The sequence below is a fragment of the Moschus berezovskii genome, chromosome 26 (genome assembly GCF_049115385.1).
Source record: "Moschus berezovskii isolate FMDL1 chromosome 26, NW_MosBer_1.0, whole genome shotgun sequence".
Taxonomy (NCBI): Eukaryota; Metazoa; Chordata; class Mammalia; order Artiodactyla; family Moschidae; genus Moschus; species Moschus berezovskii.
The window spans coordinates 15,927,225-15,947,372 of record NC_142485.1 but is presented as its reverse complement, the minus strand read 5'-3'; the positions used below and the strand labels follow the sequence as shown (position 1 = coordinate 15,947,372).

General features: G+C 44.1%; 1 long non-coding RNA gene across 1 annotated transcript in view; it reads left to right on the top strand.

Moving 5' to 3' along the window:
• Positions 1-9,354: 9,354 nt before the first annotated feature.
• Positions 9,355-20,148, top strand: part of LOC129549229 (uncharacterized) — a 33,879-nt gene continuing 23,085 nt past the window's right edge. The window contains exon 1 of the long non-coding RNA XR_008684516.2: positions 9,355-9,506. This is a non-coding gene — a long non-coding RNA (uncharacterized LOC129549229). The remainder of the gene's footprint in view (positions 9,507-20,148) is intronic.

Here is a 20,148-nt window from a genome sequence, read left to right as displayed (position 1 = left end):
TTACATTTAACTCGGGGCCATCTGAGCCAGGAATGCTGTTTGCACTTTCCTCTAGCTGAGAAAGGGCTCACACCTATCATAAACGTTGTTAAAGTCAAGCATAACTGATGTTGGGAATGTCTCAGGACCTAGGAATGCTCGGAGCACTTCACTGAGAAAGGTAAGATCCTCACCAAGTGGAAGGAAGCGGCTTGTGTTTTTAAATTAATTCTTTCTTGAGTTGATAGGTGCGGTGGTAGTAAAATATATCCATAATTTTTTTTAGCTATCCATAAATGTTTTTGATATTTTTCCTTTTGTTTTTTTGTTTATTTTTTGATATTTATCCTCTCCTTGGATGTGGTCTGTATTTACCAATTTTTCAGAAAAGAATGTGGTAAGAGCGACGGTGTATGACTTCTGAGACCAGGTCATAAAGGGAATGGCAGCTTCTGCCTTATTCTCTCTCAGAAACTTGCTTTAGGGAAACCAGTTGCCATCCCCAACTCTTTTCTTGATTTTGAACGCTAAATTGGGCTTAGTTCACCCAATTATTATTTTAAAACTTTCTTTATTGTGGTAAATATATATATATATATAAACAATTTTATGTGTAAAATTGAGAGGCATTAATTACATTCAATATTTTGCAGCCATCACCGATGTCTATTTCCCAAATTTTTTGTTACCCTCAAATAGAAACTCTGTAATAATCAAGCAATAATTTCCCATTTGTTCTTCCTTAGCCTCTGGTAACCTCTAATCTACCTTCTGTCTCTAGGAATTTGCTTATTCTAGGCACCTCATCTAATGGAACCATACAATATTTGTCTTTTTGTGCCTTACTGTCTTGTTTCACTCAACATAATGTTTTCAAAGTTCACTTCTGTTATGACACAACCCAACTTCGTTCCTTTTTCATGGCTGAATAATATTCCATTGTATGAATTTACCACATATGTTTATCCATTCACCTGTTGGTGGACACTTGGCTTGCCTCCACCTTTTGGTGGTTGTGAATAATGCTAGTGAACATTCATGTGCAAGTGTATCTTTGAATTCCTGCTTTCAATTTCTTTAAGGAGTACAAATGACTGGATTAAATGATAATTCTATGTCTTGCTTTCTGAGGAACTTCCAGAGTGTTTTCCACAACAGTCACCCAATTCTACACTTCCACCAGCAATGCCCAAAGATTAAAATTTCTTTCCATCCTCACCAACGTTTGTTATTTTTCTGTTTATATATATATATATATATAATCGCCATCCTAATAGGTGTCAACAGGTGTCAAGCAGTATCTTACTGTGATTTTGATTGGCTTCCCTTGTGGCTCAGCTGGTAAAGAATCCGCCTGCAATACAGGAGGCCTGGGTTCTATCCCTGGCTTGGGAAGATCCCCTGGAGAAGGGAACTGCTACCCACTTCAGTATTCTGGCCTGGAGAATTCCATGGGCTATATAGTCCATGGCGTCGCAAAGAGTCGGACACGACTGAGCGACTTTCACTTTCAGTAGGTGTAAAGCAGTATCTTACTGGGATTCTGATGGGCATTCCCTAATGACTAGTGAGGTTGAGCATCTTAGATCTTGGGGATTCACAAACATTTTCTCACCTGCTTTCCCAAACAAAAATGAGCATCATCATTGCATTATATGAGGTGCCTAGAATAAGCAAATTCCTATTGAAACTGAGGCTTTTATATCTTGTGACTTGACCAAAGTTGTAGAGTTTTAAGAGTCAGAAACTGAAAGGATATTCAGGACTTCTGACTCCAGTGTCCCTTCTTGTTCTGTACATTTTTAAACATCTTACAATGCAAGGTGAACTTAATGCTTTTTTTACATGGCAAGGTCCAAGTCACGGTTCTGGCCCAAGCTTTCTGTTTGAAGCATGAATATTCTGGGCACATGAAAAGCAGTACCCTTTCATCCCTTAAGAGTGGACAGTAGTTTTCATTACCCACACTCAAGGTCATGGAGAACACAGGTGACTTATCAATGAAAAATGTAACCATTTATTGATCAGGAAGGATCAGGTATAACCACTGATTCCTATTCAGCACTGACAGTTCCAGAGAGCAAACGGAAGTCAGAAGTCTGGCCAAAAAAGAAAAAAACTTCCATAATCTTGGACCTGAATTCAAATTCCTTTCTTCTGGGCTTAGTCTTACACATTCCTAGAAAGCAAAGTTCCCATTTGCACTTGGAAGAAAATACATGACGCTTATGCAAAATCGTTGGTTTTTCTTTTTTCAAAAGCTCGGCACACGCCACCTGGTGGCAAGATTCTGAAAACGCAAGACTGAGTTTTTTCTCCCTTTAAGACTGATAATGCTTTTGAACTGTGGTTTGAAGACTCTTGAGAGTCCATTGTATGAGAGACTGTAAAGAGACCCAACCAGTCCATCCTAAAGGGAATCAGTCCTGAATATTCAGTGGAAGGACTGATGGTGAAGCTGAAACTCCAATACTTTGGCCACCTGATGCAAAGAGCTGACTCATTTGAAAAGACCCTGATGCTGGGAAAGATTGAAGGCGGGAGGAGAAGGGGACGACAGAGGAGGAGATGGTTGGATGGCATCGCCGACTCAATGGACATGAGTTTGAGCAAGCTCCGGGAGGTGGTGATGGACAGGGAGGCCTGGCGTGCTGCAGCCCATGGGGTCGCAAAGAGTCGGACACGACGAGCGACTGGACTGGACTGAACTGAACTGAAAGATGACCTTTGCTCCAAGTCCCTTCCCTTGCTGCCTTTCTGCACTTGAAGTACCACAAGGTGGCAAGAATCAGTGTTTTCTTTCTGGCGACTGTGTATTTTTTTTTCTTTTCAATTTTGTGTTCATGACACTGGATTTGGGGAAAGGAAGGCGTCATAAGCATGTGGAATTGTGATATCTTTTTGTCTTTCAAATGAGATCCAGGTTCCAATTGTCCTGAAGTTCTAGATTTGGTTCCGGGGCATCCACCCCTACTGCTGGAGGAGGCGGGGTGGGGCTGGGTGTTGGGAGAAGCGCAGGAAACGGGCGTGACTGGACCACGGAGGGCTCCGGATTCAGAGCACCCGCGGCCGATCCCTGAGGTCCTCAGAGTACATACCATTCAGGAGAGCAGCGCCGTTCTTTCCCAGACTTTAGAGACCAGGGTGACGCGAGAATCCAACCACAGCGACATCTGTCGGAACAGGGCACACCCTCTGCCATCCCGCCAGCTTCCTGCGGGCTTCGGAGAAGCCGGGAGATGCGACTGCTTCCAGATCCAGATCCAGACGGATCCAGATCCAGACGGATCCAGATCCAGACTGCATCTGGGATGCAGATGCGACCGCATCCCAGCCTCCGGACACATTAGGACACGCGCGTTCTTGGGACTGGGTGCTCTCCACTTGGCAGTCAGGCTTGGCTCTGCATGAGCTTCTTACAGACTGCATTCATCCAGTCCTCCGCGGATGGCTTTGCGCTGATGAGACAGTTTGAGGACGGAGCAGGGAGAGATTCTCCTGACCTCTTTCCTTTCTCTCTCAGCTTACTTTCTCTTCTGGTCCAACTCACCAGTCTGGGCTCAGTCAGCTTCCAGCATCAGAGGACTATTTCGCTTCTTTTCATTTCCCACATGTAGGCTGCCTGTTTGTTTTTTGGGTGGGCTGTGCAGCATGTGGGATCTTAGTTCCCTAACTAGGGATCAAATTCCACACGCCCTGCTTTGGAGGAGCCCAATCCTAACAACTGCACCGCCAGGGAAGTCCCTAGAGTGAACTGAGCTGAGCATCAGGACATGTAGGACTGCTTTTCCCAGTTCTTTCCCTTCTGTTCCCCGCAATTCTGAGCCTCGGTGAACCATCAAGGGATGTTTGAAGGGCTCCCACTTGACTCAATCATGCCCAACTTGTACCTTACCCCTTGTGATTAACCTGAGGATTTGGGATCCTTTGTTTACATCTGCCAATCCCTTCACAGCTGCATCTCAAGTAAGATTTGGCTGGCTAACCGGGAGACAGGATGCTATGGACCATCCAGAGAATAATAATTGCAATCTAGCCCAGATCATCACAAAGCTGCTGTTGAAACAATTCACAAATCCAGAGTATAAATGATACGTTTATGAATTTACCTAAACGACAGACTGGAAATGTTTTTGCAGGCTTGGCTCTTGCTGCTTCAGTTGCTTCTTTATATGGCAAGAATGATGCTGTAGGTTCTATAGCATAGATAGAAAACTATTTCAGCATTTCCTCCAGCACAGGTGGTCCCAGTGAGTTGTCTTTGGCTGATCATTTAGAAAAGTTCCTTTCAGGTTCTCAAGTCCTCCTTGACTGGGCCCCTTCTTGGGTTCCAGCAGGTACCCAAGGTGCCAGGGGAGCCTCTGGGAATCCTCTCTTCCAGTTATGGAGAACAGCTTGTGTATGTGAGGGCTCTTGGGTAGACTGAAAGAGATCCTTCCAAAGATCTATTCCACAGAAACTGTTCTCTTGTGTGTATGGAAAAAGGATTGTGAGATGGGGAGATTATTCTAGCTTATCTGAGTGGGCCCTACATGCAGTCCCATGTATTTTCATAAAGGGGACGCAGGGACTTCTCTGATGGTCCAGTGGCTAAGATTCCGAGCTCCCAATGCAGGGAACCCAGGTAAGACCCGGCACAGTCAAATGAAAAAAAAAATCTTCCTGATGAGACAGTAAAAACTATATTTTTCAAAAGAAGAGGGAGGCAAAGGGAAATCTGATACAAGATATGGCAATTTGACCATGGAGGCGGAGACTAGAGGGAAGTGGCCACAAGTCAAGGAGAGCTGGAAGCCACCAGAAACTGGGAGGGGTAAGAACAGATATCCTCTTGTCTTCCAGAGGAAGTGTGGTCCTGCAGACACTGTGATATGAGTCCAGTGATTCCAGCCTGAGACTGGTGGCCTCCAGAATGGGGAGAGAGTAAATTTGCATTGGTTTAAGCTTCCAAGTTCATGGTCACTTGTTACAGCCACAAAGGAAAATAATACTACCCTGAAGCTTCAGTTTTGTTAGCTTCACACCGAACCCAACTGTTCTGATATTTTACGGTTTGGGACAAAAGACTGAAGGTTGCGGGGGGCAGGGACTTCATCTTCAGAAAGGTATTTTGAAGATTCCACTTATCTGTTGAGAAAGGCCGTCAGATTATGACTGTGTTGACTCTGGGTGGAGGGGCTCTTTGAGATTGCTCAGTTCCCCATGGTTGGCCGTTTCTCTAACTGTCCTGCTCACTTTTATCTTTAGCAGGAATAGAAGGGCTGTAGCAACTGTAAAGGAGGTGCTGGAACACTGAATTCTTTCATAAGGCCAGTCTCAGGAGAAGTAGGAATACAATCCTATGAAATAAAATCAAACTGGCAGTTTTGAAGAGGGACTGGAAAAAGAATATAAGTCTCTTGGGGCTCAACACAAGAAAATGGGAAATCTGGGACTGGGAGTATGGGATTAGCAGAGGCAAACTATATGTATTATATATAGGGTGTATTAGCAACAGTAGCATTTCCGACTCAGTGGATCTGAGTTTGAGCAAACTCCAGGAGACAGTGGAGGATGGAGAAGCCTGGCAGGCAGGCTATAGTCTGTGGGATCGCAAGGAGCTGGACACGACTGAGTGACTGAACAAAAACAAACAAGGTCCTACTGTATGGCGTAGGGAACTATATTCGATAGCCTGTGACAAACCATAATGGAAAAGAATATGAAAAAGAATATATATGCATATATAGAATATCTATAAAAGACTATGTTTATGTATATATCTATATGTATAATTGAGTCACTTTGCTGTACAGAAGAAATTGACACAACATTATAAATCAATTCCACTTCAACAAAATTAAAAAAAAACACACCAGACAACCACGAAGAGACTTGATTCCTACTGGTGATGATGGAAGAAGGAAGCTATTGGTCTGTAGCATCATTGTTCCCAGTTATTTTCTCTCCCCATTCCTGTAAGAAGAGTCTCCATCTCTGCCTGTTGTCGTGGAGTTTATCTTGCATGGCTTTTGAGGAGGGTGCTTTCTCATCTCACCTGTGTCAGGCTTAGCGTATGATTGGATTCTGTCAATATGACTGGAAAGGGCAGTGAGCCAGTTCCCTGGAGAAGCTTCGGGAACCATCAGAATGTTTCTCCCGCTTTCCCGCTTCTCTTGTTCTAACAAGGGATACGTAGGTTCCGTGTGGGGACTGTTCCTTTGGCCTACCACCTCTGCTCCACCCCTGACCAGAGACAAGGAGGGAAGCCACAGCAGGCCATCCTAACAAATAGTAAGAACAATCTCTGTGGTTCTCAGCCTTTGAGATTCTGGGGTTGGCTTTCCCACAGAAATCCATAACTAAGTGGAGGTGAGGGGAAGGTGAGAACGGAGCCATCCCTTATCACATCGTCGTTACCGTAAGTGGGAAGGCAAGAATTACAGCGGTGCTGTGAGTGCATTTTCAGAGAAGGAAGTGTGTATGGGTGCAGGGAGGAGCTATTGTGATCAGGGAGGTTCCTAGTAAGAGGGAACTTTGAACTTTCAGAAGGATATGAAGGTGTTAACACAGTGAAAAAATAAGGAGAAACACCCTAACAGAGAATTGGGAATCTCATCCCAGCAAAAGCAGAGAATTACACGTGGGAATGCTGTCTGAAAAAAGCCTGGTGGAGTGACAGCACTCGCGTTGTGTGGGGTGTTGTGAATTTCTTGGAAAGGGATTTAAATTACATATCCAAATCTCTGGAAAGATAACAAAAGGCTTCAAGCAAGACCCATAGTATCACATTTAGATCTTATAATGGATGGAATCGATGACCTCTTGGGTAACAGGATGAGCTCAAAACATTTATAGAAGGACTGGAAAGAGCCAGTGAGATCTACCACATCCTGAGTGTTCCAGGTGCTTGGTTTCCAAAGGTATTCTCCAGTGACCTCACTAAAGGCAGCAGTAGCAGATTGCAATTTCTATGAGCAAATACACATGATAGTATTTGGACAGTCTTTGCCCTTTAAAAGGGGGGCAATATGAGGTCTTCCGAGTGTGTGTTAAATGAGTGCCTTGTGTTTTTCCCCACTTGGCCAAGGGGTCATTCCTTAGTTGATTGCCCTTGGCTATTTCAGGCTCAATTATCATTTGCTCTATTCCCAGAATGTGCCATTGGTTGAAGAAAGGAAGTGTAAGGAACACAGATTTTAAAGCATTGCAAGCTAGGAGTAGAAATTGAAAATATTTCTGCAAATTCCCTTCCAGTGGATCTTTATCATCAGTCTGAGTTATCTTCCATCATTGATCAAATGTTTTAGAGATACATTAAATGTCTCTGGCTTAAAACATAGGTTAAACAGAGAAAACAGAGTGGTGGGTATATACCAATTTTCTTTTTCATTCAGTGGGAGTAAATGTGATTCATACTCAAAATGTTATTTGCAGAAAAGTACAGTTGACCCTTGAGTAGCGTGGGTTTGAACTGTGTGGGCCCAGATGTACCTGGACTTTTTAAAATAGAAATACACCAGTATTGCAAGATCCTGGGTTGTTTAAATCTGAGGATGCAGAATGTCAGCTAGATGGAGGAAACAGGGAGGGCCAACTATAAATTGTACACAGATTTTTGACTTGAGTAGGGTTGGTGCTTCTAACTCATGAGCTCCTCAAGGGCCAACAGTACTTGCAAATATCACGTTTTCTCATCTTGACAATTAGAAATAAAAACATACAAATATCAAACCCCTCCAAATTTTTATGCAAAATAATGAATTCAGACATTTAGGGAGTGTAGGCAGTTTCTGCCTGTATTTAATAGCTTAACATAGGGCTGATCTGAATACATATTTTGATGTAAATTCAGTTTTCATTGTGATATGTTGTCAGTTTAGCCTTTTTGACAACAAAAATATTGTTTCTTTTTTTAACTTAAAAATTATTTATTTGTTTGAAGTATAGTTGATTTACAGTGTTGTATTAATTTCTGCTATGCAACAAAATGATTCATATATATATGTGTATATATATATATATATACACACACACATACTTTCTTATATTCTGTTCATAATGGTTTATCACAGGATATTGAATATAGTTCCCTGTGCCATGCAGTGGGACCTTGTTGTTTATCCAGGACATACTTTTATTCTTTATTTTAATTTTATTGCGGTATGGTTGATTTACAATGTTGTATTAATTTCTGCTGTACAACAAAGTGATTCAAATATATCTATATATATATACACACACACACTTTTTTATATTATTTTCCATAATGGTTTGTCACAGGATTTTGAATTTCCCTGTGCTATGAAGTGGGAACTTTTTGCTTATTCAGGACATACTTTTAGTTTTTATTTTAATTTTATCGGAGTACAGTTGATCTACAATGCTGACTTAATTTCAGTTATACAGCACAGTGATTCAGTTATCCATCCACATGAATTTGTTCTTTGTTAGATTCTTTTCTCATATAGGTTATCACAGAATATTGACTGTAGCTTCCTGTGCTGTACAGTAGATCCTTGCTGCTAATATATGTTATATATAGCAGTGTGTGTCTGCCCATCCCCCAAATATTTTTTCTGTATAAAAAATTTAAGGGAAATTAAATGACAGATTTATTAAATGAGGGTCAGTTAAAATGTGTCTCTATGAGTTAGCACAGGATGTGGCTCACATCAGAACCTCAATCTATATTTACTGAATAAATGAATATATATTGTTAAGGGTGTACTAAATAAATTTTATAATAACAATCTTTCAAAGCATATAGATCTAAAATAATTTTTTCTATATGAAATTGCTTAGATATCATAGATTAAGTAAGAAGGTGAAATAATTTTAGAAAATCTTAAGAAAGCTTGAGGTTCCCTCTTGTTAAGGGGCACCCATCCCCTCTGGTAACCCCAAGCTCGTTCTCTAATGAGAATTACTTGACTATGTTATCATGCTGTCTTTACGGTGGGGGATTCTAGGCCAGGCCCTCAGCCCTGGCTTTGGGAGGCACTGTCCAGACGCTGCTGTCTATACAGCCCAGTGTGGTTCTAGGTTGTAAGTACTGATGCGTGCACATCTCTGGGCCAGGAGCTTCCCTCTCCTGCCTGGAGCCTGAATCTAACCTGTGAGTGATGATCACTCCTCCCCCCCACACCCCCCACAACCCCATCCCCACCCCTGTTCCTTCCCTGCAGACCAGCCTGAGCCCCTGCCTGTGCCTATGGCCAGGTCGGATAGTGATGCTGAGAAAAGCTGTAACAGGAGAAGGTGTGTGTACTCAGCCTCTAGGCGGGGGCTTGGAATGTGACCCCCGTGTCTATTACAGTCACTGTATGACTCATAGGGCACAGGGCAGCTGCGGTCGCTCCTTTCTGAGCGGCCTGGTTGAGTCTTTATATATGCAAACGTGTGTGTGTGTGTGTGTGTGTGTGTGTAGAAAGGAGGCCAGTGGGCACAGGAGAAGGGCACGAGTTCATAAAGAAAGCAGAAAGAATCACCAGGATGGGAGGGAGACAGAACTGGGGAAGCCGTGAATCCTACCTGAGCGAAAAATGGTAATTTACTCTGGGAAAGGGCAGGAGGGGTCATCTGAGAGCTCCCATTGTCTGCCGGTGAAAGGAGTAACCTTTCTAGACAGGGTGACAGGAGCCCCAGGAAGGGGAAGGGGAGGCATTTTTCTTAGCGGTGCCAAAAGGGACTGTGGCTTTTATTAAAAGAAGAAAGGTTGGGGGAAGACAGGTGTTGAGAGTGGGCAGAGTTCTAGTGGAGACCTTCAGGTGCCCCAAGCAGAGGTCTCACCTGTCGGCTGTGACTCTGCAGCCACCACCACACATGAGGACAGTGGGGAACCTGCCTCCCCTTCCCGCTTAGTCTCTTTGGGATGGATAACCAGCCGAGCACACATTTGGTCTGAAATAGGCAGCCTGATTCTCCCTGGTCTCTGGGAGAAGGAGCTTAGGGAATTACATGTATGCGTCTCAGACAGTGGATTCCGCTGGGCTGGACAATCATCATTGATACTGCGTGTCTCTGCAGAACCGGTTCATTCAAAAGGTGTTCTGTGCCCTGTTTGCACCAGTGAACCGGGGATGGCAGTTCCCAGTTTAGGGTGCTAAGGGGACTCAGTTCACGATTCCCCTTTGTGAGCTGCTAAAATTCACTACTTGGAGTTTGTTTCTCAGCCAGAAATTCTGTCGAGTGAAAGAACTGCTGTCCAACTTCTTGTTGTTTCTGGAAAACAAGCCAGGTCTTGTGAGGGTTTTATTGTTGCCTCTTATGGGTTGAATTATGTTTCTCCAAACTCATATGTTAAAATCTAACCCCCAATAGCCTGGGATAGAACTTAAATTTTTTTTATTGGAGTATAGATGATTTATAATGTTATGTTAGTCTCTGCTATACAACAAGGTGAATCAGTTACTCATACACACACATCCCTTCTTTTTTAGATTTTTTCCATATAGGTCATTACAAAGCACTGAGTAGAGTTCCCTGTGTTGTATAGGAGGTCTTAAATTAGTTATCTATTTTATATGTAGTAGTGTGTATATGTCAATCCTGATCTCTCATTTATCCCTTCTTGCCTTCCCCTCCCGGTAACCATAAAATTGTTTTCAGCTTCTTTAACTCCACTTCTGTTTTGTAAATAAGTTCATTTGTACCATTTTTTTTTTTTTTTTTAGATTTCACGTATAAAGGCTTGTGAATAGGACCTTTTTTGGAAGTGGTGTCTTTGCAGATGTAATTAATTATGACAGCCCTGCTGGAGTAGGGTGGTCCTTTAATAAAAGGAGATCTTTTATTAAGTCCTTAATAAAAAGGAAATTTGGATACAGACAGTCATACAGGGAGAATGCCACGTGAACATGAAGTTGCCCATCTATAAACCAAGGAGTGAGGCCTGAACAGACCTTCCCTTGGTCCTCGGTAGAAACCAACCCCTTGACTTCTTGACCTTGCACGTTGACCTTGGACTTCCAGTCTCCAGAATGGTGAGATGCTACGGCAGCCCGAGCAAATGAATACACTGACCCATCGGTGGTCACCAATCAGAAAGAACCAACGTGTAGACATAGCAAAAAGGGATTAAGTTTCCAGAATCGTGGCAAACTGTCACCATCTTGGCGGGGACCAGTTTGCCTTCTGGCTGTTCTCTGACTTTTGCTTTCAACTAGAGCCCCACAGATCCCATTTGAAATTCCTCAGAGCCATTATAATAGGTAATAGAATGTATTCTTTGTTTGCATTGTTTATTCTTTCTCCACCCATGCCACCTCTTCCTGAGAAGTCTCATGCCCATTTGACTGGCTTTGATTTGAGCCTTATAACTTGAGTTGGCCAGTGGAGTGTGGGTGGATGTGACAGCTTCCACTCTCTGCCAAACAGAAACTTGTTGTGTGTTTTTTTTTTAATGGATGCACGGAGTCTTCATCGCTGCTCACGGGGCTACTCTTTGTCATGATGCAGGCTTCTTGTTGCAGTGGCTTCTTTTGTTGCGGAGCACAGGCTCTAGACATGCAGGCTCCGCAGATGTGGTGCATGGGCTTAGCTGCTTCGAGGTATGATCTTCCCAGACCAAGGATTGAACCTGTGTCTCCTCCATTGGCAGGTAGATTCTTAACTACTGGACTGCTAGGGAAGTCCCCAAACAGAAGCTTTCAATGGGGTTACTCTCTTTGTTCCACTCTCTGCCAAGAGCCTATGGGGTATCCTGGGATCTCTTCACTGACCTGGGTCCCGAAGTAGAGTCCAACTTAGCCCAGAAGAGCCAAGAAAGTGACAAGATCAAGGAACAAATGTTACAGGGCTCACGCATTAATATGAACAATCTGACACATACACAAATGCATAACATTAGCTCTCTCATATCAGGTTTTGAGCTTGGGATTTCCATGTGCCGTATTTAACGTAGGTGGAGCCTCCATATCGCTGCTGTATTTCCAGTCCCATGTTGAGGAAACAGGCTCACAGGGATGAAGTAAATTTCTTGAACTCCCATGGCTGGTTGTGGCAGAGCTAGGAAGTGAATCCAGGTTATGTGGACCCTGAAAGCAGTGTTCTGGACTTCCCTGGTGGTACAGTGGGTAAGAATCTGCCTGCCAATGCAGGGGACACAGGTTGGATCTCTTGTCGGAGAGATCCCACATGATGCGGAGCAGCAAAGCCCCTGCACCCCAACCACCGAGCTCGTGTGCTGGAGCTACTGAAGCTCGTGTGCTGGAGCCGGTGCTCTGCAATAAGAGCAGACACCGCAATCAGAGAGTGGCCGTGGCTGGCTGCAACTAGAGGAAGCCCAAACACAGCAACGAAGAACCAGCACAGCCAAAAAGAAAAGAAATAAAGGGCTTAAATAAATAAATAAAAGCAGCATTCTCTCTCCCTGCAGGGATGCCTACTTGTCATTAGTTATTCCTATGGCCCTATACACGCTGTCAAAGAATTCCTATTACAATTGCTTATATCACATTGGGTTTTTTTTTTTTTTTGGTCAAAATCCTATTGGCCCTCCCACTCCATCTTTACTCCCAGTAGTAGAATTCAGAACCTGGAGTTTGGCAGAATGTATCTCAGGCTATCCTTTCCTAAGTTCTCAATCAGTCTCTTTTTCTTCCCAATTGTTCTTTCAAAGTTTCCCATCCTCTTGAAGTCTTTAACCTCTCCACTTCCTTCTCAGTCTTAGCAAATGAGCTTGTCTCTTTAATTCTCAGTCTTGAGCGTGTATCAAGATGGCCTGTAGAATTTATTAAACAGATTTCCAGGCCCCATCCCCAGAATTTCTGATGAAGTAAATCTTCTGGGGTGGCATGTTGGAGTTGACTTTTCCAGTAAGTTCTTTGGTGGGCTTCTCAATGCAGATAGACAAAACCCTGGGCTGCGAAGATCCCCTGGAGGAGGAAATGACAACTCATTCCGGTATTTTTGCCTGGAGAATTCCGTGGATGGAGAAGCCTGGAGGGATACATATAGTCCACAGGATCATAAAGGGTTGGACACGACTGAAGTAACTTAGCACACCCTGCTTTAGAAACTAATGGAAGACAAAGATTATTTTAGAGGTCTGCGACTGCAGACTCACCTCCATTGCCAACTTCAGTGATGTGAGCTGCTATCCTCTCCCTTGTCTGGGAGAGCGTCCACCTTCACAAGGGAAATTCATGCCCTGCTTTTAGGCAGATAAAGGGATGACAGAGAATTTCTCTTTCATCTGTTGATTATCAGCTGCCTCCAGTCAAAATAATCCTTATGCCAATGTGACCTATTGTGGGGTGACATATCCTGATCCCTTTCAAAATCTTTATCTATAGCTCCATGGCCCTTATTACTTACTGAACATTTATCCTATCCTTGGTCTCACAGACACTTTAAGAAGAACTTGTCTTACATCGAAGTCATCTTTTCTCTCTCCTTTACTAGGCTGAAGTCTCCTCTTAGAGTGTCTAATTGAGAATAGCATCAGCATTACTCTGAATTAGCTAGGATGCTAAAACTGAAACTGCAATACTTCGGCCACCTCATGCGACGAGTTGACTCACTGGAAAAGACTCTGATGCTGGGAGGGATTGGGGGCGGGAGGAGACGGGAACGACAGAGAATGAGATGGATGGATGGCATCACCAACTCGATGGACATGAGTTTGAGTGAACTCCGGGAGTTGGTGATGGACAGGGAGGCCTGGCGTGCTGTGATTCATGGGGTTGCAAAGAGTCGGACACGACTGAGTGACTGAACTGAACTGAACTGAGGATTGAATAAACCCCAAATAACAGTGCATTAAAAAAAGATGTTGGGCTTTCCCACAAGAGAAAATTCATAAGCAGGCTAATTCAGGCTGGTATGATGGCTTCTTATTTCCACACACCTGGATTACATCTATCTTTCAGACCTAATGTTGTAGAACATGGTTTCTGTCATCAGGGTCATCTCATGGTCCAAGACAACTGCAGAGATCCTGCCATTGTATGACATTCCAGGCATCAGAAAGGAGGAAATGAAGACGGTCAGCTAAGGCTATAGGGGAGTCTGATTATGAAACATAGTGCTACTCTGGATTCATACAAATTGCCTCCATTCATACATCACTTCTTGCCAGAAATACTTCCTGACTTTCCTCATCACGCAGTTCAGGCTAATTTCCTTCCCTCTGGGCTGCCCTGACAGCCTGTATAGACTTGTAAACTAAAGGGCAGTGAGTGAAGTGAAGTCGCTCAGTCGTGTCCGACTCTTTGTGACCCCACGGACTGTAGCCCACCAGGCTCCTCTGTCCATGGGATTCTCCAGGCAAAAGTACTGGAGTGGGGTGCCATTTCCTTCTCCAGAGGATCTTCCTGACCCAGGGATCGAACCCAGGTCTCCTGAATTGCAGGCAGACACTTTACCCTCTGAGCTACCAGGGAAACAGCACACTATTTTGTAATTGTCTATTTGTCCAGTTTGTGGCTCAGCTGGCAAAGAATCCGCCTGCACTGTGGGAGACCTGGGTTCGATCCCTGGATTGGGAAGATTCCCTGGAGAAGGGAAAGGCTACCCACTCCAGTATTCTGGCCTGGAGAATTCCATGGACTGTATAGTCCACGGGGTCCCAAAGAGTCAGACATGACTGAGTGACCTTCACTTCACTTCTGTCCATTTTCTCCCATAGCCTCAGTCTCTTTGAAGAAATGAACTATGTCTTAATTGTCTTTGCATTTCTAGGACCTACCAGAGTGCCTGGCTCTCAGTAAATGTTTGTTGAATTACCGAACATGCATCCAGAATAAAACAGATTCTAAAGACATATCTATTTCTCTAGGATTATACCATATTTACATCAAGGTTTCTAAAATTTTTTTAAATGTAGTAGAAAATGGGCACAATGTCAGTGTTTTTTCATAAAACAAAAGCAACCCTTAAGTCTCTGGTGCACTTGAGTGGGAAGAGATGGTCTTACTTGGCATTGGAGGGGTATGGACTTTGGATAGAAATGTGCTTTAATTCTGCTTCTGACATTTATAGAGCTTCCCTTGTGGCTCAGACAGTAAAGAATCTGCCTGCAATGCAGAAGACCCAGGTTTGAACCCTGGGTTGGGAAGGTCCTCTGGAGAAGGGAATGGCTACCCAGCCCAGTATTCTTGTCTGGAGAAGTTCATGGACAGGGGAACCTTGTGGGTTACAGTCTATGGGTCACAGAGTCAGATACAACTGAGCAACTAACACTTCTACTTTCACTGACATTTGTAAGTCTTACAACCTCAGTGAAATTGTTTCACCTCTTTGAACTTTGGAATCCTTTTCAGTAGAAATGATTACTTTTAGACTAGGTTCGATCCCTGGGTTGGGAAGATCCCCTGGAGAAGGGAAAGGCTGCCAACTCCAGGATTCTGGCCTGGAGAATTCCGTGGACTGTATCGTCCATGGGGTTGCAAAGAATTGGACACGACTGAGTAACTTTCACTCACTCACTCAGATTGTTGTAAGGAGTAGGGGGAAATATAACTTGAGAGGTCTTGCTGAATGCTTGCCATGTGGGAGAAAACCGACAAACAAAGCTGTGGTTAATTCTTTCTCCCCAAACTCACAACCTCTTTGCTTGATTCCTCCCTTCTTAGCCCCCTTTCTTCCCAGACAGATATCAAGGTTTTAAAAAATTAATTAATTGATTTGATCGTGCCATACCGGGATGCGAGATCTTCTAGGACCAGGGATGGAAACCATGCCCCTTGCACTGGGAACTTGGAGTGTTAACCACTGGATCTCAGAAGTCCCCAGAGAGACAGCATGTTGATGGAATACATAACTCTGGACATAAAGATGGGAGTTTGAATCTCAGCTCTGCCACTGTCTGTATTTGCTATGTTTTTGTACCATTTAAGCTGTTTTATTTTATTCCTTAAGTTACATTTCTTTGTTTCTCACCCAGCCCCTCCCATAGCGCAGCTTATCATTCACATAGATTTATTCAGGAAATACCCATTGGGCCCCTATGGTTTCTAGTTAAAGAGCTGCTCCTGGAGGGAGGATTTTCAAGGCAGGGGAGGGTGGACCAGTTCTGGGATGAGGCAGCAGCTGCGGACCTGGTGGGTCAGGACCGGCTGGCAGCCATCTGCTTGGCCAGCACTTGATTGGTGGCACATAGAAAGGAATGAACACCAATCAAGAAAGATGACCTTTCGTGGAATTTAGCAATTTGCAAGCAGCTGCAGATATCCTGGGACCACCCCCTCCCACCCACCCCCGCCCCTGCCCCCAGTAAGAGCAAGCAGCTTCGCCTGGCTTTGCTGTTGGACTCGCGTCAAACTCGTTAATGTCAATAAGCAAGAAATTGAGCTCGTCTTTGTGGTGAGCCTAACGAAGCCTTTGTGGGTGCTCAGAATTTCTCCCTTTGATTTCCCTCTCTTTGCCTTTTTCTGTTTTGCTTGATTTAATGTCCTTCTTGGCAGCGGCTCTTTCACTTTTTATTTTCAAGCAAGGGAATGGAGGTGGAGAAGAGAGAGAGAAGTTTAAAACCTAAGGAAGACTTTGAAGTGAATGTTTGCACTTTTTCCAACTCTGATGTGCTTAGATCCTGCCCAGTCCAAGTCTGGGGACACTCTGCCCTGTGTGGTGAGGGCTAGATGTGGATAGGTGGTGAGGGACAGGTGGTGAGGGACAGGTGGTGAGGCAAAGGTAGGGTCTGGTTATGTGGTGGGTTAGAATTCCCTCCAAGGGAGAGGTGAGTCCCTGCCTCTCTGCTGAATCACTTCTCACTGTACTGTTTCTCAGCTGGCAAGATCGGTAAATTATGCCCCTGTCTGACTTCTAAATCATAAGTTATGTTGTGGATAACACGATAACCTTCTCCAACTGACTTAAGCCAAAGGGAAACTTTTAGCTTATCTTGCTGAAAACTCCCAGAGTAAAGCTGGCTTTAGGTAATGTCATCAGAAATTGGTTTCTCTCCATCTCCTGGCTTTATAGTCAGATTTACTGGCAGGCTTCCTACGATAGTCTCTAGCAACTGCAGGATAATATCTACCCAAGGTTAAGCTGGGCTTCCTTTGTGGCTCAACTGGTAAAGAATCTGCCCTCAATGCGGGAGACCTGGGTTTGATCCCTGGGTTGGGAAGATTCCCCTGGAGAAGGGAAAGACTACCCACTCCAGTACTCTGGCCTGGAGAATTCCATGGACTGTGTAGTCCAAAGAGTCGGACATGACTGAACGACTTTCACTTTCACTTCAAGGTTAAGTTTAACAGAAGAAAAGAAAGAGAGCGAGAAGAAGGAGGAAGAGAGAATGGATCTCTTTCCTCCAGTTCCTGCTTATACCCTGGGATTAGCTGTGATTGGACCACTTTGAGATGACTGAACCAATCGCTGTGGCAAGGGAATGGAGAGAAATCATATAATAATTTGAGCAGGAATATTGAGTATAAAGAATTGGTTTTGATAGGATATTGGAGTAATGTGATGTTTGTTAGTGAGAAGTGAAGAGAACGCTAAGAGCATAGGAGCAGCAGATAGAAGGAGTAGCCACACCCCGCTCCGTGAGATCAGGAGCCCAGTGGAGGGGCCTGCCCTCTTCCAGGATTGGGGTCTAGACCTCGCTGGAGACGGCATGTCTGTGGCTCACGGATGGCAGAGAAGTCACTGTGGGGCTGGGACAGTGTAACTTGTTGGAAATCTGTCCACTAAAGTTTTCCAGAAATCCACCCTCTAGGGTGCTGGGCAAACCTATTGGTGGGAGGTGTCTTACTGCCAACTCTCCACTGCAAAACTACTTGGAATAAGGCCCAGCAATCCCACTACTGGGTGCATACCCTGAGAAAACCTCAACTCTAACAAAGACGCTTGTATCCCAGTGTCGATTGCAGCAATATTTACAACAGCCAGGAATGGAAGCAACCTAGATGCCCATTGAAGATGAATGGGTAAAGAAGATGTCGTATATATATACCTCACAAGGGAATGTTACTCAGCCATACAAAGGAATGGATCTGAGTCAGTTCTCATGAGGTGGATGAACCTAGAGCCTCTTATGCAGAATGAAGGAAGTCAGAAAGAGAAAAACAAGTATCGCATATTAACAGGTATCGTGTATATATGTACATATGGAATCCAGAAAAATAGTCCTGATGAACCTGGAGAACAGACTTGTGGACACAGTGGTGGAAGGTGAGGGTGGCACAGATTGTCAGAGTGGCATTGACATATATATCCTACTGTGTATAAGATAGACAGTTAGCGGGAAACTGCTGTCTAACACAGGGGTCCCGGCCCAGCGCCCTGTGGTGACCGAGAGGCGTGGGAAGGCAGGAGGGGAGGGAGGCTCATGAGGGAGGGGAAATATATATTTATATAATTATGGTTGATTCTCATTGATGTATAGCAGGAAACCAACACAGCATTGTAAAGCAATTTTCCACCAATTAAAAAATAAATTAAATTTAAAAAACACTTAAAAAAAACCCCACAACTGCTTGGAAGAGGGTGCTAGCGAAGTCTTCAGTCCCCTTGAAGTCTGCTGGGTGCTGGAGGCCTGCTGCTGCAGAACTGCCTGACTGTCCCCAGGGACAGTTCTGGGGAAAACTGTTGCTCTCAGGGTGTTGTTGACTGCTGCACACTGCAGGAGCCCCGAACCTGGGACCTGCCTGTGCTCAGACCCCTGATGAAAGAGCAGCACTGGGAAAGAAACCCCTTCCTCCTGAACTGCTTCTCCATCTTCCTCCCTTTACTGATGAGGCTTAATATTGTGTCAGTCGACAGAAAAAAAACATTAAAAAGGGCCCATATTCCCTTTGGCTGAGCAGGCAATGCATTGGTAATCGGCGCAGATCAGGAGTTGAAGGCAATCTGAGTCTCTCCAGGGAAGCAGGTTAAAAACCACCACTATAAAGCTAAGGGCTTTGCTGGACTCTCAGCCTGGGTTGGGAAGATCCCCTGGAGAAGGAAATGGCAAATCACTCCAGAATTCTTGCCTGGAAAATCCCGTGGATTTTGGCAGGCTATAGCCCATGGGTTGCAAGAGTCAGACATGACTGAATGACTAAACCATCACCATAAGCCAAGAGGTGGAGAAGGGCTAATTTGTTTGCTATGTGGAGGATGGAAATAAAAGTAAATATAAACTAAATAAGGAAGCTTTTTACAGATAACTATGACAGTGTACCATGAAGAACACAGTTAAATTAACTCTTGGAACATGAGTCTAAAATTTAAAAAAAATTGCTTTTACCATAACAAATATTCATACAAAATATTTTAGTTCAGTTCAACTCTTTGCAACCTCATGGACTGCAGCACGCCAGGCCTCCCTGTTCATCCCCAACTCCCGGAGTTCACCCAAACTCATGTCCGTTGAGTTGGTGATGCCATCCAGCCATCTCATCCTCTGTCATCCCCTTCTCTTCCCAATTTCAGTCTTTCCCAACATCAGGGTCTTTTTCAATGAGTCAGTTCTTCGCATCAGGTGGCCAGAGTATTGGAATTTCAGCTTCAGCATCAGTCCTCCCTATGAATATTCAGGACTGATTTCCTTTAGGATGGACTGGTTTGATCTCCTTGCAGTGCAAGGGACTCTCAAGAGTCTTCTCCAACAACACAGCTCAAAAGCATCAATTCTTCTGCACTCAGCTTTCTTTATAGTCTAACTCTCACATCCATACATGACCACTGGAAAAACCATTGCCTTGACTAGACGGACCTTTGCTGGCAAAGTAATGTCTCTGCTTTTTAATTTGCTGTCTAGGTTGGTCATAACTTTTCTTCCAAGGTGTAAGCGTCTTTTAATTTCATGACTGCAGTCACCATCTGCAGTGATTTTGGAGCCCAAAAAATAAAGTCTGACGCTGTTTCCACTGTTTCCCCCTCTATTTGCCATGAAGCGATGGGACCAGATGCCATGATCTTAGTTTTCTGAATGTTGAGTTTTAAGCCAACTTTTTCACTCTCCTCTTTCACTTTCATCAAGAGGCCTTTTAGTTCTTCACTTTCTGCCATAAGGGTGGTGTCATCTGCATATCTGAGGTTATTGATATTTCTCCTGGCAATCTTGATTCCAGCTTGTTCTTCTTCCAGCCCAGTGTTCCTCATGATGTACTCTGCATATAAGTTAAATAAGCAGGGTGACAATATACAGCCTTGATGCACTCCTTTTCCTATTTGGAACCAGTCTGTTGTTCCATGTCCAGTTCTAACTGTTGCTTCCTGACCTGCATACAGATTTCTCAAGAGGCAGGTCAGGTG